Source organism: Dendrobates tinctorius, unplaced genomic scaffold (genome assembly GCF_039654945.1).
Source record: "Dendrobates tinctorius isolate UK_male_01 unplaced genomic scaffold, ASM3965494v1 ptg000231l, whole genome shotgun sequence".
In the NCBI taxonomy this organism is placed as follows: domain Eukaryota; kingdom Metazoa; phylum Chordata; class Amphibia; order Anura; family Dendrobatidae; genus Dendrobates; species Dendrobates tinctorius.
In genome coordinates this window covers 2,031,011-2,052,866 of record NW_027361898.1, presented here as the reverse complement: position 1 = coordinate 2,052,866, position 21,856 = coordinate 2,031,011, and the positions used below count along the sequence as shown (strand labels likewise).

The window sequence follows — 21,856 nt, the reverse complement described above, 5'->3', positions numbered from 1 at the left end:
TTTTTCCCGCAAAAATGTTACTTTAACCACAAATTTTTCATTTTTACAAGGGTAACAGGAGAAAATGCTCCTTATAATTCCTTGCACAATTTCTTCTGAGGGTGCAGATTTGTCTGGAAAGGTTTGCGGGTTAAAGGGAATCTGTCACCCCATTTTTCCCCAATTAGCTGCCGGCACCGCCATCAGGGGCTTATCTACAGCATTCTGTAATGCTGTAGATAAGCTCCCGGTGAAATCTGAAAGATAAGAAAAACACGTTAGATTATACTCACCCCGGCGTTCGGTCGAGTCTGATGGGTGTCGCCGTCCCATCCAGCACCTCCCATCTTGATACGATGAAGTTGTCATCCTTGCTTCTCCCTCGGCTCCTGCGCATGCGTACTTTGTCTGCCCTGTTGAGGGCAGAGCAGAGTACTGGAGTGCGCAGGCGTCAGGAAAGGTCAGAAAGGTCCGGTGCCTGAGCACTGCACTACTCTGCCCTCAACAGGGCAGAGAAAGTACGCCTGCACAGGAGCTGAGGGAGAAGAAAGGAGGACGGAATCGTATGAAGATGGGAGGCACCGGACCGCGACACCCATCAGACCGGACCGAACGCCGGGGTGAGTATAATCTAACGTGTTTTTCTTATCTTTCAGGTTACATCGGGGGCTTATCTACAGCATTACAGAATGCTGTAGATAAGCCCCTGATGGCGGTGCCGGCAGCTGATAGGGGAAAAAAGGGGTGACAGATTCCCTTTAAATGTCACATTAGCAGAGCCCCTGAGATGTCTGGATAGCAGGACCCCCTCTTGAATCACCCCATTTTAGAAACTACATCTGTTAAAGAAAAAAAAAACATTTTTACCACTATAATGTTGTTTTAGTTCCAGATTTTACATTTTGACAAGGTGAAATATGTAAAAATGACCATTATTTGTTACACGATTTCTTGAGAACAAATTTTTGTATAATAGTTTTCAGACCCCATATACAGAGCTCCTAAGTGATAGAAGAGCAGAATCCCCCTTTAAGTGACCCCATTTTGGAAATTCCACCCCTCTGGGAATTTATGTACAGGTGTAGTGACAGTTTTGATACCATGGGTGTTTTCCAGAAACAAGAAGCAATGGATGTTGCTATGTGAAAATGCCAATCTGCTGTTGTAGTGAGCATACGTTATGCTCAGCTTATGCTTCTGGAGACACGCACCCCGTAAATTAAGTGGGCTCTCCTCACTACAGTAATGCCAAACAGGTGGAGGCTAACTGTAGATTAGGCACACTTTAGTGCTCAGAAGGAGGGGTATTTGGATTTAGAAGCACAAATTTAGCTGGATTTATTTTTGGTAAGGGCTACGTCACTTCTCTATAGAGATTTTATGCTACCAGTAATGTGGACACCCCGTATATTTCTCCTAACACATGATAGAATTGTATGGGGACTTGTTTTTGGGGGGTTGAGTAGAAACTTTTATTGGTGATACTTTGATCAGTTCACATTTATCCGGCGTTCTACACTGAGCACTTACATCGTGGTTTCCATCTAAACCTACAAAATATGTGATTCGGATGAAACCCCTGAGGGATCCATTCACTAATGAGGCAGCAGAGTAACCCTGGACTCTGTCTGGCCTCTGTTCAACGATATCCAGCCTTTAAGAGGTGCACAAAACTGTGAACGACTGCACGTTTATGCACACCTAAAAAGATGGACACCGCCTGATCACAGGTCCTCTGGCATCTTCAGTGCCTCCATCTGCCTCATTATAGGGAATTTTGCTCCAGGATTTCTGTCTCACTCACATATTTCAGAGATTTACATGGAAACCCCGATGTAAGCACAGAGCGCAGGATAGATGTGTGCCTTAGGGTATGTTCACACGTTGTGGTTTTTTTATGCAACTTAAAAGCTGCTTTTTACAGTACCTGCAAAAGCTATGAGATTTCAGAAATTTCATGCATACGCTTTTGGAAAATGGATGCTTTTTTGGACACTGCAGCATATCACTTCTTTCCACTTTTTTGCAGCATTTTTTTCACCTGTGTGAGGGACAACGGAGATGTCTCTCCTGGAAAGTGCCCCCACCTTGGCATTCCCCCAGGCCATAAAAAGCCATGCACTGTTTATCTGTAATTAAAAACCAAGAACAAATCCTTTGAAGCTCTCCACACAAGGGTGCAAACTTTTTTTCTCTCTTTGTCTGAGAGAAGCACATGGAAACACCATCGTACAACAAGTCACAGCAGGCTCTGAGATATTGAATCTGGAAAATGACCTATAATAACAATGCAATATCTCTGAGCCTAGCCGAGCATATTGTCGGAATCGGCATTCCTTTCCCCACGCGCCCATATTATTTAGCCACCTCCAGAACCCTGCATTAGAGAGTTATAAAGCATAGCTAAAAGGAAGTACATATGGTAGGCAAATTTAGTCTATGCGCAGAAAAAATCCAGCGGAACGCATTGGTGGCGCCACCAACCCATTCAGAGCTTCGGGCGGAAAGTTATGGGCCTTCCACGATTTTGGGCAGAAAATCATATTCTCAGACATGGGAGGAGGGAGGCAGCAGAGTGTGGGAGGGAACAGCCTCGGAGATATAAGTCAGTCCCACATTTTGGACTGAGTTTTCTAATGGCCAGAGGATACTTTGGCTAACGCAGCCAGGAAAGCCTGTAACTAAGATTTGGACCTGTGATCCATCAGCGCCTCCCTGTGGTCACATGCTACATAACACGGTAATTGCAACCTATCTATTCCCTATCTTTGTACTCCACTTGTGACTATATACCTATATATTGTTCTTATAAATATATACCTGTATATTTCTAGTGCACCTTTTCGGCGATTAAATATAAAATTAATCTTGGGCTGCTCTTTTATCTCGATTCATGAATCCTCACGTAGATTGGTCAAGTGTATGCTCCCTGGTTTGGTTTCAGACCCGATATAAGCCTGTTGTCGGACGAGGCTTATGTCGAACGAGGAACTATTGGCAGAATTCCGTATTGTTTTAGTGACAGAGAAACAACAGAGCATACGGAATTCTGCCAGCAGAATTATACCTGGTGTTCCAGTCACATGTCAGCTTGGACTCCACGCCCTACAGCTGGCTCCTCACTAACCACAGGCTTCTTTTGAGGTTGTGCAAGGTTGCACAATCGGGATAGGTGAGTATAACTCTATGAGCGCCCCCTACTCTTGTTTCTCTGTATTGTTTTAGCGAGGAACTCTGGCAGTGACGGCCGGGAGGTTTAAATATATATCCCCAGCCTGGACTGGTGATATACAGCTCTGACAAAAATTAAGAGACCACCACATTATTAAAACTCTGTCATGGGCAGCCTATTCTCCAGACCTGAGCCCCATTGAAAACCTCTGGAATGTAATCAAGAGGATGATGGATAGTCACAAGCCATTAAACAAAGAAGAACTTAAAGTTTTGCTCCAGAAGCAGTGTGAAAGACTGGTGGAAAGCATGCCAAGATGCATGAAAGCTGTTTTTAAAACTCTTCCTGAGTTAAAACATTAGTATCGTTTCTAAATGATTATGAACTTGTTTTCTTAGTATTATTTGAGGTCTGAAAGCACTGTTTTGTTTTTTTAAATTTGACCATTTCTCCTTTTCAGAAAAAAAAACAAAATTTATTGCTTGGAAATTTGGTGACATGTCAGAAGTTTGTAGACTAAAAGAACAATTTACATTTTACTCAAAAATATACCTATAAAGAGAAAAATCAGACAAACTAAACATTTGAAAGTTGTCTCTTAATTTTTGCCAGAGCTGTATATCCCCCCTCACTGGAAGCACCTCACTAACTCGTACCTATAAGGGAAGCCCTTCGGGCGACTATTTGCCCTTGGTGCAGTTCCCTGACTGACCTGGAGCAAGTAGTGGTGCCAGAGAGCCGATCCCTGCGGGTCCTTCTCTCCCCTCCCTCGAGGTGAGCGAAGTTGACGCCCCCCTTCCTCTGTGTGATCCCTCACAACCCATAGAAAGCAATGCGTAATAGCAAAATGTTGCCATCAGTTCTAGCAGATTTTTAAGTGAAAAAAGCAGGTACAGGATGATGTGAAACCCATTTATTTTTGTGATTTTTCCCAAGTTTAAACTATAATGCCTTGGTCTCCTCACCTGAATATGACAATTAGGATTAGTACAGTTTAATTAAATTACTGATATGTGTAAAGTAAACTAAGCCTGAGTATCACAATGCCCGACCAGTGTGTGAAATTGTACAATGTTCAACCATTGTACAAACTGTACAATGCCCGACCGATGGGCAAAAATTGTACAATGCCTAACCGATGGGCGAAAATTGTACAATGCCTGACAGATGGGCGAAATTGTACAATATATAGCAATTAGACAAAAAGGAGGGTGTTTTTTTGTCAAAAATGGTACATGTTTTATTTAAGTAATCATATAAAATTCACACACATGATTAAGAAACGACGATAACCAGAAATCAATTCCTGAGTGACAAGTTAATTAAATATTATATAGTGTGAAGAGAATATAGGTCCCAATGGGAGAAAGTGCAACTGAAGATATATAGGGATAGCAATACACATTGGATATGACATGTTGCACAATATGAATATAACTATGGATATCTGTTGTGAGTTCATTTTCCCCTTCGTCACTGAGGTCTGGTGAACTCCCTATTCTGGTAAAGGAAGGTAATGAGCCTGATTATCAGGCACCTGAGTCTAATGATGATGACTGGCTGAGTGGAGTAACGGACTGGATATAAGGCTGCCGACGCCCTTCTGCCCTGCGGGTGATTTCTCTGTGGACTTCTAGGAAACCAGTCTGATTCCTGCTCCTCTAAAGCTAAGTTTTCTGCTTTGCCTTTTAGCATTTGTGTTTTGTTTTTGTTTGCCTTGCTTTTCTGGGTTCTGCCATTCCCTGCTGGGGTGAGCTGAATCTCCTTTTGCCGGTTGCTCTGTCTTCAGAATATTCCTGAGTACTGACATAGTCTTTTTGAAGCCTAGCGTCTTCAGGGCCTTTTTCACTGTCAGTCTGTTGGCTCTCATTTTCATAGGGTTTTTCACGGATTGCAGACAGCAGCCTTCCTGTCCTTTCCTATCTAGTTAGCTTGGGCCCCGTCTTTGCTCAATCTATCTTTCTGTCTGTGTTGTGTTCTTTCTTCTTGCTTCACCGTCATTATATGTGGGGGGCTGCCTTTTGCTTTGGGGGTCTGCTCTGGGGCAGTTTAGATTTTAGATTTTCCTTTCTGTCTTTAGGCTATTTAGTCCTCCGGCTGTGATCGAGGGGTCTAGGGCATCGTAGGAACCCCCCACGGCTACTGCTAGTTGTGTTGATAGGGTCAGGGGTCTGCAATCCGATAGCTGCCAACCTCTCTGGTTTTCTGGACTTAGCATTTCTGTTTTTGCCTCACACGGTGACTCAATCATAACAGATATCTAAGCAACCTACCCAAAACGTATATATAAAGTAATCAATTAGTCATATCATTAATATTGCACCCTTACCCATATTGAGATGATTAGCAGTCACCAGGACAGAAAAACAGCTGCAAGCTTCTCAGGGGGATATTAACCCCTACACTACCACCGATACGTTTTTTAATGGCGGCAGTTAAGGATACTTATTCCTCAGCACTGATTTTTATCAGCACTGAGAAAAAAGATTATAGCACCCCCCAGCATCAGAAAATCTCTTGGGTCTTGGCTACCAGGGGTAGCTGTGACCCTGGAGAACATGATTCGGGTTGGTTTTTACCAACCCCAGTGTTGCGATCATCGTGAATAATGGCGACCGCAAAAAAAGTTCAGATTTCCTATTTATGTATCTTCTGATATGATGTAGCACATCAGAGGAGAGAGAAATAGGGTCCCCCAAGCCCCCCCAGCACCTCCGGTATCCCGCGGTCCCTCCAGCTGTGTCTCCTGGCTCTCTGCATCTTCCAGGAAGAAAATCTGCTGGCCGGCACCCGGCAACAATAGATTTTTGCTATTGGTTCATTTTTATCACTGTGATAGACCCTATCACAGTGATCAAAATAAAAAAGTGGTAAATAAAACCTTCCTTTATCACCCCCTTAGGTAAAAATAATAAAAAAAAGTATTTCCATTTTTCTATTATGGTTGGGGTTAGAGCTAGGGTTAGGGTTGGGGTTAGAGCTAGGGTAGAGTAGGGTTGGGGTTAGGATTATGGATAGGGTTGGCATTAAGGTTAGGGGTGTGTTGGGGTTAGGGTTGGGATTAGGTCTGTGATAGTAGTTAGAATTGGGGAGGTTTCTACTGTTTAGGAACAGGGGGTCTCAAAATGCGACATAGCGCCCACCATTGATTCCAGCCAATTTTGCGTTCAAAAAGTCAAATGGTGCTCCCTCCATTCTGAGCTCTGCCATGCGCCCAAACAGTGGCTTTCCCCCACATACAGGGTATTGGTGTACTCAGGAGAAATTGCACAACAAATTTTGTGGTCCATTTTCTCCTTTTTTGTGAAAAAAGTAAAATGTTCATTTTTTCCCTTCCACATTGCTTTAGCTATTGTGAAGCACCTGAAGGGTTAATAAAGTTCTTGAATGTGGTTTTGCGCACCTTGAGGGCTGCAGATTTTAGAATGGTGTCACTTTTTGGGATTTTCTATTTTATTGACCCCCAAACTCACTTCAAATGTGAGGTGGTCCCTAAAAAATGGTTTTCTAAATTTTGTTGGAAAAATGAGAAATCTCTGGTCAACTTTTAACCCTTATAACGTCCTAACAAAAAAAATGTTATTGTGTTGATGTAAAGTAGATATTTGGAAAATGAATATTAACTATTTTGTGCGATATGACTGATTTAAGGGCATAAAAATTAAAAGTTTGAAAATTGCTAAATTTTTGCCAAATTTCCATTTTTTCATGAATAAACCCAAGTTATATCTAAGAAATTTTACCACTAACATACAGTACAATATGTCACGAAAAAACATTCTCAGAATCAGTGGGATACGTTGAAGCGTTCCAGACCTATAACCTCATAAAGTGACAGTGGTTAGAATTGTAAAAATTGGCTCGGTCATTAAGTACCAAATTGGCTCTGTCACTAAGGGGTTAAAGAAAAGGGTGTTTATTCGGTCTCCCATGACAGCACCACGAGAGAGGCGATCTGCCCTTCAGGGACAGGAAACCTACAGACATAAAAAGGGCGGCACCTCTCTCCCGCTTGAGTTGGTTTCCTGTCCCTGACAGGTGAACCTTTTCAGACATACCTGTGGAAGAAGGTAGATCGAAGATATTCCCAGGCCCGGCGGGTCAACTCAGGCAGCAGGGTTCCCCTGCCTCGGCCTGTCCTGTTTCCTGGAAGTGCCACAGTGGGTCCAGGGGGACTGCACATGTGAGCGACAGCAGGCAAGCAGCCTCTGGGTAGCAGAGCTGGTTTGAAGGTGGTCCGACACCAGGGTGTAGGTGAGTATGCAGCTGCAGTGGTGTACGGCCACTGGGGCTGCGTCTTGGCTTGCGGTGGTGATCCCTCTGGCGGCCGGGCGGGCCCGGGTGGTGACCTGCGGCGGGCCGCGCTCTGTGGCACGGCCGGGGTATGAGCTGTGGCTTGTCCGGCGTGCCCTTGTGACACGACCGTGGCGCAGCCTCGGTGATGCGGCCGGGGCGAGACCTTGGTGACGTGGCCGGGTTTCGACCTCGGTGACGCGGCCGGGGGCATGCACTGTGATGTGCCGGGAGATATGGTGGCAGAGAGTCTGGGGACGCGGTTCCTGGGGTGTGGGCAGTGGCACCTGGGGCCCAGGTGCCGTGGGTTGAACCATAGGGGTCAATTGCTGGAGCCTGGTGGGGGGTAGCCTCGCGTGCATGTGCTGCAGGGCCACGGCCGGCAGTCCACAAAGGAAACACCGGGCAGGCCACATGTAGTACCTGCTGCCCCCGGCCAGGGAAGGTACCGGATCGGGGGAGGAGCTGGAAGTATTTAAGGAAGCTGGGACAAGTGCCAGGTGCTTCTAGACCCATAATCCAACCAGGACATGGAGCCACCAGAGCAGCAACAGGTGCAGCAGCATTCGCCTATGCAGCAGCAACAGCTCACTGAGAAGCCCCATGTGAGAAAGACCCAGCAATGACTACGTAGTGACCCAAGAGGTGGTCGTATGGGTGAGAGAGAGACCGGTCAGAGTAGTGCCAGCAGACTGGATGAGTCTCCAGCCCCTAAGGAGGATCCTTTGGCTGAGAGATTGTTACTACAGATGCTAGCCTCGTGGGTTGGTGGGCACATATGGGGGAGGTGTGTGTCCAAGAGATTTGGACATGTACTCAGCGGGCCAGTTCATGTATCTGAAAGATCTGTTAGCTGTGAAGCTAGCAATAAGTTGGCTCCTTATGACCTTGCAGGGTCAGCATGTCAGAGTTCTTTCCCACAATCAGGTAACTGTAGCCTACATCAATGTGGTGTTAATAAAAATATGGATATCTTATAGCCTACATATTGTAATATATTGCTTATATGCTTTGATATAGTGTGGTCACTAGACCAAGGGTGGAAATTATTGCAAATATGAAATATAGTTGTTTGAATCCAAACACTATATATTGCAATATACTATGGTGTAATATCATTAGCGCTGAACTTTGATACTGAGCCACAAAGCGTTTGCTCTGTGTCAATACCGTAAGACATGGAATTGTTCTGTGGTCTTTGAAGCTCTGTGTTTCAAAGATTCATTATCCTGATTTGCACACAAGTGACCACTGTGATATTTGCTTTGTCAAACAGTGATAGATACTGTTTTGATGGCCTCTTGTAGCAATGGTCATGCATGACATCAATAATCAAGGACTGATTGTGATACAAATGAGTCAAGTATGAGTGTGTGCCTGGGTTATGATAGGTATCCAGTTTTCAGAATAGGTGATTATGGAAGTCATGCTGCCCATATGCTACCATCTTAGAGCGTTATGCTATGATCATGAAGAGTTAACTTTGTAACAAGCAACATATGTTGAACTTTGACAGGCAACATTGATTGTTAAAGGCAAACAGATCTTGGGTTGGTGCAAACAAAACGTTAAGATTGTAGTAGTCTATAACAAATAGACCTTGAAGTCTTGTGCCTTTATCAAGACAACAACCAACTGTGCAATTTCAAGATTCTGAAGCAGCCTAAACATACTGCACAGATGTAATAGGGGAGGATCTGGAAGTTGTGTATAAAAAGGTGGACCCTGTGTCAGTGAGGTAGGGACATTTCCAGAAGGTATCGTGGGTGCAAGGTTTCTGTGATGACAAGACCAGAGTATTTCCTTCTCGCTGACACTGGGGTCCCTCCAGTGGAGAAGTGATGCTACAATACTTGGTAATGTATAGTAATTATGCTTATTTCTCTATGTACTATGATTCATATTAATTGTATGATTCACATGAAATTAATTAACAAAACAGGGTAATATTATATCTGCCATTCCATTAATTTGGTGTTTTATCATTTAAATTAATCATTGTATAATAAAATTGTGTCATATCCAAGTGGTGCCTTCTTTAAAGCCGTATCCGAACCTTATTGCTAAACAGATGGCAATACAATCAACCACCAGTGGGGAACTCAGTCCAGATCTTTGACGGAGGTGGCGGATCGTATTTTTTAGATGGCCAAAATTCATCTACTGTCATTAATCTCCCTGTACATAAGAGGAAAGGAGAACCTCAAAGCCGATTTCCTAAGCCGCAACAAGCTCAGACGGGGGGGAATGGATGTTGAATCAGTCTTTAAACAGATTGTGCAGATGTGGAAGTGTCCAGATGTAGATCCTTTTGGCAATAGAGAGAACAGGAAAGTGCGTTGGTTTTGATCCCTAAACCCTGGAGAAAGTCCTCAGGTGGTGGATGCTCTCCTGATCCCATGGTATTTCAAACTAGCGTCTCCTTCAATAGCCCTGATTCCGTTGGTACTGAGGAAGATACGGGAGGAACAGGGCACATGTTATTCTGATGACGTTTTGGCCAAAGAGACCGTGGTTTTCCAGGCTGAGAAGGATGTCCATCATCGACCCCTGGGTTCTCCCCGAACTCACGGACATCCTATCACAGGGTCCGGTTGTCCATCAACGAGTTTCCAACTTGCATATGACGGCGTGGAATTTGAAAGGGCCACTGTTAAGGGGGAAAGGGTTTTCACATAACCTGGAAAACACTTTACTTAAAAGCAGAAAGGCATCCACAACGAAAATATACGCCAGAACCTGGAACAAGTTTCTATTAGTTTCAGGGGTGGAGGTTGGAGGAAAGGTTAAGATAGGTCAGGTGTTGGAGTTCTTACAAATGGGCCTAGAGATTGGTCTGGTCACAAACACCCTCAAAGTCCAGGTTGCGGCACTAGGGGCCCTGTATAATTGTGATCTAGCGGGCAATTATTGGATATCTAGATTTATCAGGGCATCAGCTAGCTCTAGGCACATCCTTAGGCAGAAGTTGATGCATTGGGATTTAAATTTAGTACTAACGGCCTTGACAGAAGCTCCACTTGAACCCATTGAGGAAGCCCCAATAAAAAATTCCCTCAAGTTATCCCTTCTGGTGGCACTGACATCGGCCCGTAGGGTTAGTGACATCCAGAGCCTATTAAGGCATCCTACTTATATACAGTTTGGGGAAGATAGATTTATTCTAAGACCGGATCCGTCGTATTTCCCAAAAGTAGCTTCTAAGTTCCACAGACTGCAGGATATAGTCCTTCCTTCTGTGCCAACCCCGGAAATCAAAAAGAGAGAAAGCTACATTCACTAGATGTTAGGAGGTGTCTGCTTAGTTATACTACGATAACTGATCCTTGGAAGAAGGAGAATTCCCTATTTATTTCCTTTCAGGGGGTTGGGAAGGGGCTTAGCGTCTCCAAGAGCACCTTAGCTGTGAAGGTGGAGTGCTCCGGGGGTTGAACCCTCAGGACCCTGACAACGAACCTCCCTTGGGCGAGCTGGCCAGGTGTGCCACCCCCTATACAGGGAGCGTTAGGGGCAGGCCCAGGGGAGACTATCGCCGCGGAAGCTGATACCTGGGGACAGCTGGAGGGAAACAGGCAGAGGCCGTACTGGCGCGCAGAAGGGAGATGGCGGCGACCACAGGGGAGACTGCTGTAGCCGCGGGGATGGAAGTAGACGGCAAGGGAAGAGGCTGGATCGGGCTCTGGGAGAGATGCTGGAACAGGCGGACACAAGCGGACAGGACCTAGAAGGGAACACAGGGAGGTCACAAGTGGAGAACAAGCAGAGGACCAGGAAGGGTACAGAGCACAGAGACAGGGGAAACGCAGGAGAGCGTGGACCCGAGATTAAGCGTGAACCACAATTGATAGGATCAGAGCATGGGGAGAGGCTGCCTGATATAGGGCACGCTGCAGGACTTCCGGGTCAGAGTGAATGCAGCTTCATGGAGGCCAAGGAATAGGGCGACTCAGTCTTGGAGAGGCGTGCCTTAATGTGTGACACTATGTGCGCTTGCGTACCTGACGGGACGGAGGCCGGCCACAGGACAGGAAGGGAGGACGTTGATTGACGTGCGCCTGCAGTGGGGGCGGGCCGGGTAGCACCGAGGAGCCCTCGCCAGTTGCGCAGACCAGGGAGGCGGCAGGAGCCACCGGCGCGGGGACAGCGGGATCTGCGGCGGAGGCGGCCAGAGCAGCGGCCGCAGAAGCAGCAGGGAGAGCGGGAGCCGTGGAATGGATGGTAGGCGTGAAGTACCCCCCTCATTACGCCCCCTCTTCTTAAGACCGGAAAGGAATTTGGCTAAAATACGAGGAGCCTGGAAGTTTTCCTGGGGCTCCCAAGATCTTTCCTCAGGACCGAAACCCTTCCACTCGATTAGGAAGAGAGTCTTACCTCTAGATCTTTTCATAGCGGGAATGTCTTTAACTTCAAAGACATCCTGTGCGGACACAGGCGGAGGCAAGCAACCAGTGGAAGGATGAAAGTGGTTAAGTATTATTATTATTATTTATTGTTATAGCGCCATTTATTCCATGGCGCTTTACATGTAAGGAGGGGTATACATAATAAAAACAAGTACAATAATGTTAAACAATACAAGTCATAACTGGTACAGGAGGAGAGAGGACCCTGCCCGCAAAGGCTCACAGTCTACAAGGGATGGGTGAGGATACAGTAGGCGAGGGTAGAGCTGGTCATGCAGCGGTTTGGTCGATCGGTGGTTACTGCAGGTTATAGGCTTGTCGGAAGAGGTGGGTCTTCAGGCTCTTTTTGAAGGTTTCGATGGTAGGTGAAAGTCTGATATGTTGTGGTAGAGAGTTCCAGAGTAGGGGTGATGTGCGAGAGAAATCTTGTATGTGATTGTGAGAAGAGGAGATAAGAGGTGAGTAGAGGAGATCTTGTGAGGATCGGAGGTTGCGTGCAGGAAAGTACCGGGAGACGAGGGCACAGATGTATGGAGGAGACAGGTTGTGGATGGCTTTGTATGTCATGGTTAGGGTTTTGTACTGGAGTCTCTGGGCAATGGGGAGCCAGTGAAGGGATTGACAGAGGGGAGAAGCTGGGGAATACGGGGGGACAGGTGGATTTAGTCGGGCAGGAGAGTTTAGAATAGATTGGAGGGGTGCAAGAGTGTTCGAGGGGAGGCCACAGAGCAGGAGGTTGCAGTAGTCAAGGCAAGAGATTATGAGGGCATGGACTAGGGTTTTTGCAGATTTTTGGTTGAGGAATGAACGGATTCATGAAATATTTTTGAGTTGAAGTTGGCAGGAAGTGGAAAGGGCTTGGATATGTGGTTTGAAGGAGAGATCAGCGTCAAGGATTACCCCGAGGCAGCAAGATTGTGGGACTGGGGAGAGTGGGCAGCCATTTACTGTAATGGATAGGTTCGTTGGGGGGGTCACGTGAGATGGGGGAAAGATGATGAATTCTGTTTTGTCCATGTTAAGTTTCAGAAATCTAGCAGAGAAGAAGGATGAAATAGTGGATAGACATTGAGGGATTCTGGTTAGTAGGGAGGTGATATCTGGTCCAGAGATTTAGATCTGTGTGTCATCAGCATAGATATGATACTGAAAGCCATGAGATTCTATGAGCTGTCCCAGGCCAAAGGTGTAAATGGAGAAGAACAGTGGTCCTAGGACTGAACCTTGTGGGACTCCGACAGATAGGGGGCGAGGTGAGGAGGTGGTGTGTGAGTGGGAGACGCTGAATGTCCGGTCTGTTAGGTATGATGAGATCCAGGATAGAGCCAAGTCTGTGATGCCAAGGGATGAGAGGGTCTGTAATAATAGGGAATGGTCCACTGTGTCAAAGGCAGCCGACAGGTCCAGGAGGAGGAGGACAGAGTAGTGTCGCTTGCTCTTGGCGGTTAAGAGGTCATTGCTGACCTTAGGGCAGTTTCAGTGGAGTGGTGTGACCGGAAGCCAGATTGTAAATGGTCAAAGAGGGAGCAAGAAGAGAGATGGGAGGACAGTTCAAGGTAGACGTGTTGTTCCAGTAGCTTGGAGGCATAGGGGAGAAGTGATATAGGGCGATAGCTAGATACGGAGGATGAGTCAAGAGAGGGCTTTTTGAGGATAGGTGTGATGGAGGCTTGTTTAAAGCTTGAGGGGAAAACACCAGTTGTTAGTGATAGGTTGAAGATATGGGTTAGGGTTGGGATGAAGACTGTGGTGAGGTTTGGGATGAAGTGGGAAGGGATCGGGTCAAGTGCACAGGTGGTGAGATGTGATCTTGAGAGTAGAGTGGAGAGTCGATCTGTAATGGTGGAGAAGTTGGTTTTGGAGGTGGAGGGCTGGGAAGTCGGGAGGAGGGGCTCTGGGGGTTGTTGACCAAAACTGTCTCTGATGTTATCAATCTTCTGCTTGAAAAATGAGGCAAAGTTTTCAGCTGAGATGAGTGGGGAGGGAGGAGGTGCTGGGGGACGGAGGAGAGAATTGAAGGTGTTTGAATAACTGTTTAGGGTTGTGAGACAGGGAGGATATGAGAGATGAGAAGTAGGTTTGTTTAGCTGTGGCAAGTGTGGTCTTGAAAGTAGTGAGGGACTGTTTGAATGTGATGAAGTGCTCGTTGGAGTGGGATCTTTTCCATCTGCGCTTAGCAGCCCTGGAAGCTCACCTCAGTTCTTTGGTCAGGCTGGTGTGCCAGGGCTGTCTGTTGATTTTGCGAGCTTTGGTATGTGTAAGTGGGACAGCAGATTCCAAAGCTACAGCTATTGTGGTGTTATATAGAGCAGCAGCGTCATCCGCATTGTGTAAGGAACTTATATCTGTGAAAGGGAGGAGGGATTCAGAGAATGAGTGTAGGTCAAGGTGTTTAAGATTTCTGCGAGGGTGTGAAAGTTTGTGGGGTGGGGATTGTAGACATGGAGTGGAGAGGGAAGAGAATGTGAGAAGGTTGTGGTCAGAGAGAGGAAGAGGTGAGTTAGGTTAGATAGGGAGCAGAGGCGGGTGAAGATGAGGTCCAGTGTGAGGCCATCTTTGTGGGTGGCTGTAGAAGACCATTGAGTGAGGCCGAAGGAGGAAGTGAGAGATAGAAGTTTAGTGGCAGTTGAGAGGGAAGTGTCAATGGGGATGTTGAATTCGCCCATGATGATAGTAGGGATGTCCGTGGAAAGGAAATGAAATAGCCAGGTGGTGAAGTGGTCAAAGAAGGTGGTGGCTGGCCCTGGGGGCTGGTAGATGACAGCCAGTTTGAGGTTGGAGGGGGAGTAGATGCGCACAGAGTGCACCTCAAAGGAAGGGAGGGTAACAGAGGGTGGCAGTGGGATTGGGGTGAAGGAGCAGGTATCTGACAGGAGAAAACCAACTCCTCCGCCATGTTTGCTGCTGGGGCGGGGGGTGTGAGAAAGGTGGAAGCCACCAAATGAAAGTACAGCAGGAGAGGCTGTGTCAGAAGGGGTGAGCCAGGTTTCGGTGATGGCGAGGAAGGAAAGTTTGGTAGTAACAAAAAGATCATGGATGTAGGAAAGCTTGTTGCAGACAGAGCGAGTGGTCCACAGAGCTCCTGTTAGTGGGACTGGGGAAGCGGGGGCTGGGTGAATGGGTATAAGGTTGGAGTGGTTACGGAAGGTTGTGATAGAGCGGGGATGGGAGGTAGAAATGACTGTGGGAATGTGGTGAGGAGGACCAGGATTTGGAGAGATATCACCAGCAGTGAGAAGGAGCAGAGAAAGTGTTAGCAGGTGGGAGCAGGAGAGGGCATGAGGGGGCCGTCTGTGTTTGGAGACAGAGGATTGTATGTTAAGGAACAGTTTTGAGGAGGAGGTGAGGTGGATGGGGAGGATTGAAGAAGAGATGAACAGTTCCTTACTAGGAGTAGGGATTAGAGGAATTAGCAGAAAGTGAAGGATTATTGGGGTGAAAGTGAAAACAAACAGAAACATTGTTTACAGTGACTGTGTACAGTTACCTTCAGTTCCCTTCTGGTTCAATTCTGGTTTTAATTCTAAAATTTATCTTCACACTTCTAGGACACACTTATAGGAATCACACTGCAGACTGAAGTCTATGCAGACTTGAGCTATGCAATATATGTACAACTAAGTGCATTCAGGTGTGAAGCAGAGAGGAGTGGTCTCTGCTCATCTTGGTCACACAAGAGTGGACCAGATGCATATGATCAACCCAGAGTAAACAAGGTCATAAATAACTCTGGGGTAAGCTGGGGTTAGCTGAAAGGCATACCATGTGAATGCTAGGTGCAGAGGCAAGTCTATGTGCAAAGCTGGGTGATGTACTATGTGCACTTCATAGACAGCAGGATAGCAGGAGAGCTGGGTGGATGAACATACCATGTGAATGCTAGGTGCAGAGGCAAGTCTATGTGCAAAGCTGGGTGATGTACTATGTGCACTTCATAGAGAGCAGGAGAGCTGGGTGGATGAACATACCATGTGAATGCTAGGTGCAGAGGCAAGTCTATGTGCAAAGCTGGGTGATGTACTATGTGCACTTCATAGACAGACAGCAGGAGAGCTGGGTGGATGAACATTCCTGTCAGTCTGACAGGCTTTAACAGAGAAGCCTGGAAGGAATTAGGAATCCGTAGCGAGGCGGGAAGTTTTAACTTGTAGGCCACATCATTGATACGGACTAAGACCTCAAACGGACCTATGTACCAAGGGCTTAGTTTGTACGAGGGTTGCTTAAGGTGGACAAATCTTGAAGACAGCCATACTTTATCTCCAGGTTGGTACAGTGGAGAATCCAGGCGTTTTTTGTCGGCATGTCTCTTGATCCTGCCTTGAGCTCGTTCAAGTGCGGTTTTGGTCTCCTGCCAGACCCTGGAGAACTCCTTGGTCAGAAGATCGGCCGCCGGCACACCCGAGACAGGAGGTACCGGCAGAGGAACACCAGGATGTTGCCCGTAGACAATAAAGAAGGGTGACTTGGAGGAGGATTCACTGGTGTGGTTTTTGTAGGTGAATTCGGCCCACGGGAGCAAGCTGGACCAGTCGTTCTGGTGGGCGTTGGAAAAATGCCGGAGATAAATCACAAGGATCTGATTTGTACATTCTGCTTGACCGTTGGTTTGGGGATGGTAAAAAGAGAAGTCCAACGTTACTTCCATCATTCTGTACAGGGGTCTCCAAAACCGCGAGGTGAACTGAACCCCTGTGTCGGAAACTATGTGCTTGGGGAAGCCGTGAATCCGGAAAACATGGGTGATGAAGATCCTCGCCAACTCGGGAGCAGAGGGTAAACCTGGCAGAGCAATAAAATGGGCCATCTTGGAAAATCGATCCACCACGACCAGGATGACGGTGTGGACTGAAGACCGAGGCAGATCAGTAATAAAGTCCATTGCGACATGCTGCCAGGGGGCCGAAGGAATCGGAAGCGGGTGCAAGAGACCAGAGGGTAGGTGCCGAGGGACTTTGTTTTTGGCACACGATGAGCAGGAGGTGATAAAACTTCGGACATCTTGAGGAAGAGATGGCCACCAATAGAAACGAGAGATGAGAAGGAGCGTTTTCTTGAGGCCCACATGGCCGGCTAGCTTGGAGGCATGGCCCCAGCGTAACACTTGCTTCCTCTCGCTTTCTTGCACAAAGGTCTTACCTGGCGGCAACGAAGTCAAACTAATGGGAGTGACCACGATGACTTTACTGGGGTCTACAATGTGTGATGGCTCCTCATTATCAGAGACCAGAAAGGACCTGGATAAAGCATCTGCTTTGTGATTCTTGTCACCGGGACGGAAATGAAGCTCAAAATCGAACCAGGCAAAGAATAGCGACCACCTGGCTTTCCGGGGATTAAGTCTCTGTGCTGACTAGATGTATGCCAGGTTCTTGTGGTCGGTGTAGATTTTAAATAGATGCACAGCTCCCTCCAGAAGATACCGCCACTCTTCCAGGGCCAATTTGATGGCGAGCAGCTCCCTACCACCAATGGCGTAGTTTCTCTCTGCGGTGGAAAACATTTTAGAGAAAAAACTGCAGGTGACTAGTCGACCGGAGGAAGATCTCTGGGAAAGAACCGCGCCGGCTCCGATGGCAGATGCATCTACCTCGAGGATAAAGGGTTTGTTAACTTCAGGACGATGGACTACGGGAGCTGTAGCGAAAGCTTGTCTCAAGGTTCGAAAGGCATTTTCGGCCTCCGGGGACCAGAAGTGAGGGTTAGCCCCCTTACGGGTCAAGGCGGAGATAGGAGCGGTCAAAGTAGAAAAGTGTGGGATAAACTGCCGGTAGTAATTAGCGAAACTAAGGAATCGCTGGATCGGCTTGATTCCCTCGGGACGGGGCCATTTGAGCACGGCGTACACTTTTCCAGGGTCCATACGTAGGCCAGAGTCAGAAATGATATAACCCAAGAACGGCAGAGAGGACTGCTCGAAGGCACACTTCTCGAGCTTGGCATAGAGATGATGCTTTCTCAAACGTAGTAAGACTTGGCGGACGTCTTTTCAATGGGTAGCCAGGTCCGAGGAAAACACAAGGATGTTGTCCAAATACACCACTGCACAGGAGTAGAGAAGATCTCGAAACACGTCGTTGATGAACTCCTGGAACACTGCGGGAGCATTGCACAGGCCGAAGGGCATGACAAAATATTCATAGTGGCTGTCTCGGGTGTTGAAAGCGGTCTTCCACTTGTCTCCGGAACGAATGCGGATTAGATTATAGGCCCCTCAGAGATTCAATTTTGTGAAGACCCTTTCTCCCCGCAGACGGTCGAACAGCTGCGGAATGAGAGGCAGCGGATATTTGTTTTTGATGGTGATATCATTGAGGCCCCGGTAGTCAATTCAGGGACGAGGGGATCCATCCTTCTTGACGAAAAAGAAACCCGCTCCTGCAGGCGAAGACGACTTGCGAATAAAGCCTCTGGCCAGGTTTTCTTGGATATATTCGGTCATGGCCTGAGTCTCGGAGGGGGATAGTGGATAGATCCGACCCCAGGGTGGAGTAGAACCAGGGACAATATCGATTGGGCAATCATAGGGCCGATGCGGGGGTAGGACCTCCGCCTCCTTCTTGTTAAAGACGTCAGAGAAGGCCAATAGGCCGCAGGTAAATCTGTAGAGACTGAAATGGAAGGCGAGGAGTTCTTTGGCTGGATGGAAAGCAGACATTTGTCTTGACAAGACTGTCCCCAACGCAGGATATCACCAGAGCACCAGTCTAGGGTGGGCTCGTGGGTTCTCAACCAGGGAAGGCCCAAGAGGATGGTATGAGATAGCGAGGGCAGCACATAAAAGACTATCTTCTCCTGGTGTAAGGCTCCAATCTGAAGTTCCACCTCTTCGGTGACCAGAGTGACGGACATCCGCAAAGGTCGACCGTCGACTGAAGCAATCAGCCGAGGAGTCTCCAGGGATCGGACAGGGATACGAAGTCTCTTAACCACCTCGAACTGAATAAAGTTGCCAGCTGCACCCGAATCAATGTAAGCCCACTCAGAAGAACATTTGGAGCCTAGATACAAAAGGACGGAAAGAATCAAGGGTAGAGAGGAATCACAATTACCTAGGGAGGCCTCTCTTGCCTCTCCTAGGCGGAGGTGTTTCCTGGGTGTATAGGACAGGAGCGAAGAATGTGGGATGCACTCCCACAATAGAAGCAGAGCCTCTGTTTGACCCTCTCTCTCTGGCACTCCTCCACCGGCTTGAGACGATCCACTTGCATGGGTTCCGGTGCAGAGGCCGACACTGGGCGAGTGCGGGGAGGACTACAGGCCGCTGGAAGAAAACGAGAAGGTCTTCTCTCTCTAGCTACCTCTCGGGATCGCTCCTGAAAGCGTAGGTCAATGCAGGTAGCCAAGGAGATCAGATCCTCCAGGGAGGTTGGAGTATCACGACCCGCCAGCTCGTCCTTGATTCGACCCGAGAGTCCCCGCCAAAAGGCTCCCACCAAGGCCTCATTGTTCCAACCCAACTCTGAGGACCGGGTGCGAAACCGAATGGCATACTGACCTACCGAGAGCGTGCCCTGGTGGAGATTAAAAAGCGCCTCGGTAGTAGAGACCAAGTGACCCGGTTCATCGAACACCTTACGAAAGGTGTCCAAAAAAATGGGGAGTTGGGAGACTATGGGGTCATCCCGTTCCCAGAGAGGGTTTACCCAAGCTAGGGCCTCACCCTCTAAGTGGGACACAACAAAGGCCACCTTGGCCAGGTCAGTGGGATACTGCTGAGGTGACAGCTCGAAGTGTAGCTGACATTGATTTAGGAACCCCTTGCACAATTTGTGATCGCTAGAGTTGAGTGACTTTTGGTTTTTTAGGGTCGAGTTTCGTTTCGTGAAACCCGACTTTTCCAAAAGTCGGGTCGAGCAAGATCGGCCGATTATAGGGAAAAGTCGGGGTCGTCCCGAAACACGAAACCCAATGTAAGTCAATGGGGAATAAAAGTCGGCAGTGAGAGGAGGACAGGAAACACACCTACAGTGCCCATTTGAATGCCAAAAGCATCAATTCTTCTTACTTAAGCTTGTCAACCTTAATTAACTTCAGAATACAAGTTACACATTGAAAAATGGGGGTTATTTGGCTAAAGTTGTGGGGGGGGGGTAGGGCTGGCTCCAGGTTTTCATGTGCCCTGGGCGAGAGAGCGCCCCTTTAACACATACCACAACTCATCATGCTCCGATACGGCAGAGAAATAGCGGTATAGTACAATGAAAAATACTTCACTTTTTACATCTCATGACGAGGCCCATCTATTTCTCCATACAGAATCATTGGTCCCATATAATGTTTGAAACAGTATATGATGAGCTCCACATAATGCTTCAGTATATGTTGGTCCCCATGGATGAAGCTCCACTGTCTTATGGGCCCAAATAATGCTCCAAATATAATGGGCCCCATTTCTAATGCTCTAGTGTATAATGGGCCCTGTAAATGCTGCTCCAGTGTCTGATGTCCACCTTTGGAATGTTCCAGTGTATGGTGGGCCCCATCTATCATTCTCCAGAGTATAGTGCTCCCCAAAAATTGCTGTCCCAACTTTGAAAACAATCAAGTCTCCTCGCTAGGGAATCCCTGTACTAGTCTGGACTCCTCGTCGTCCCCATCTTCCATCTCACTGCACAGTATTTCAACCTTGCAAGTGCTGTGATCCTGAGCAAGCAGGGGGGGCCCACTCGTTGGCGACGGCACTGGCACAGGGCCCCTGAAAGTACGGTGGTGTGTCTGATGGCGGGTGGGCCGAACCTGCACTTTCATCTGCAGCTTCCTCTTTGTCACCGTGTAAGATGGAACTGTATATGGGAAGGGTAACCTGAGTTTCATCAGGGTCAGATTCAGGCCGTGTAGCGTGCGAGGGGAATGTAGTGGTCTGGGTCAATGTACCAGCAGATTCATCGAGCAGTGGCTGGGCATTAGTGCACTTGTGTCGCCCCCAGGAGTACAGTCGCCACAGTGGCATTAGCTTCCTCCTAGGGAGTGTGATGTCATGCTTGGGAGCAACGAAGGATCTCTCTAGCAGGTTAACTGATTGGGCGGCGTTATTCCCACGAGTCATGACCCTCCAAACAGCGTTCATGAAGGCAAAGTGTTTGTTTTACGTGGGCAGTATGGTTGCAAGCTGAACCTTAAAGGAATGTCCAGAAGGGCACCACCAGGAGTGGAGCCTACGGTTAAATTCGACTCCACCTGGGAAACCTCAACCATGCCAGCTACAGAACAGATGCACACATTGCAAGCTTAATTCCGTTAACGAACGAGACTCCGTCATGCCCCGAGGTCCGAGTCCGGCTTACTAGAGGGACACGTGAGGCTCTGGCACATGAGATTGGCCAATAACTGGTGTGTCATGCCCTTACATGTCCGTGGCTGCATGTGCGCTACACTGAAAAGGCCAGCGTTTGTCGCTTACAGGTGCAGATAACCCGCTGAACAACGTTAGTGATGGGGATCATTGATTACAATTATTACCCGCGAACGATGATTTCCCAGTAAGTGCAGGTCAACCGCAGTTCCGGAATTAGGCCTAACCGTCATTCCTAAAAAAATGAAAAACTTACGTGTGCAAACCACAGGTGCTGTAGCCTGCTTAACAGCTCACCAGCCGTTCTCACACCCAGTATGGATTACACGTGATTGCACAAAGGTGAGAAAGGGTACCGTATCCCAGGATAACATGTATGGATAGTGTACACATTCAACATATGTCTATACATCAGGAGGCAGGCTCAGACGGTGTTAGGCCCAGTATGGCTTGCACGTGATTGCACAAAGGTGAGAAAGGGTACCGTATCCCCGGATAACATGTATGGATAGCGTACACATTCAAAATATATGTCTATACATCAGGAGGCAGGCTCAGATGGTGTTAGGCCCAGTATGGATTGCACGTGATTGCACAAAGGTGAGAAAGGGTACCGTATCCCCGGATAACATGTATGGATAGCGTACACATTCAAAATATATGTCTATACATCAGGAGGCAGGCTCAGACGGTGTTAGGCCCAGTATGGCTTGC

General features: G+C 47.6%; 1 long non-coding RNA gene across 2 annotated transcripts in view; it reads left to right on the top strand.

Annotated features, from left to right (window-relative positions):
- The window catches only part of LOC141059813 (uncharacterized), a 55,097-nt gene that overhangs the window by 21,131 nt on the left and 12,110 nt on the right, over window positions 1-21,856 (top strand). The window contains exon 1 of one of the 2 annotated variants that reach the window (XR_012222602.1): window positions 3,079-3,151. The exons of the other annotated variant lie outside the window; for it this stretch is intronic. This is a non-coding gene — a long non-coding RNA (uncharacterized lncRNA). Of the gene's footprint in view, window positions 1-3,078; window positions 3,152-21,856 lie in introns of those variants that run through there. 2 annotated transcript variants of the gene reach the window in all.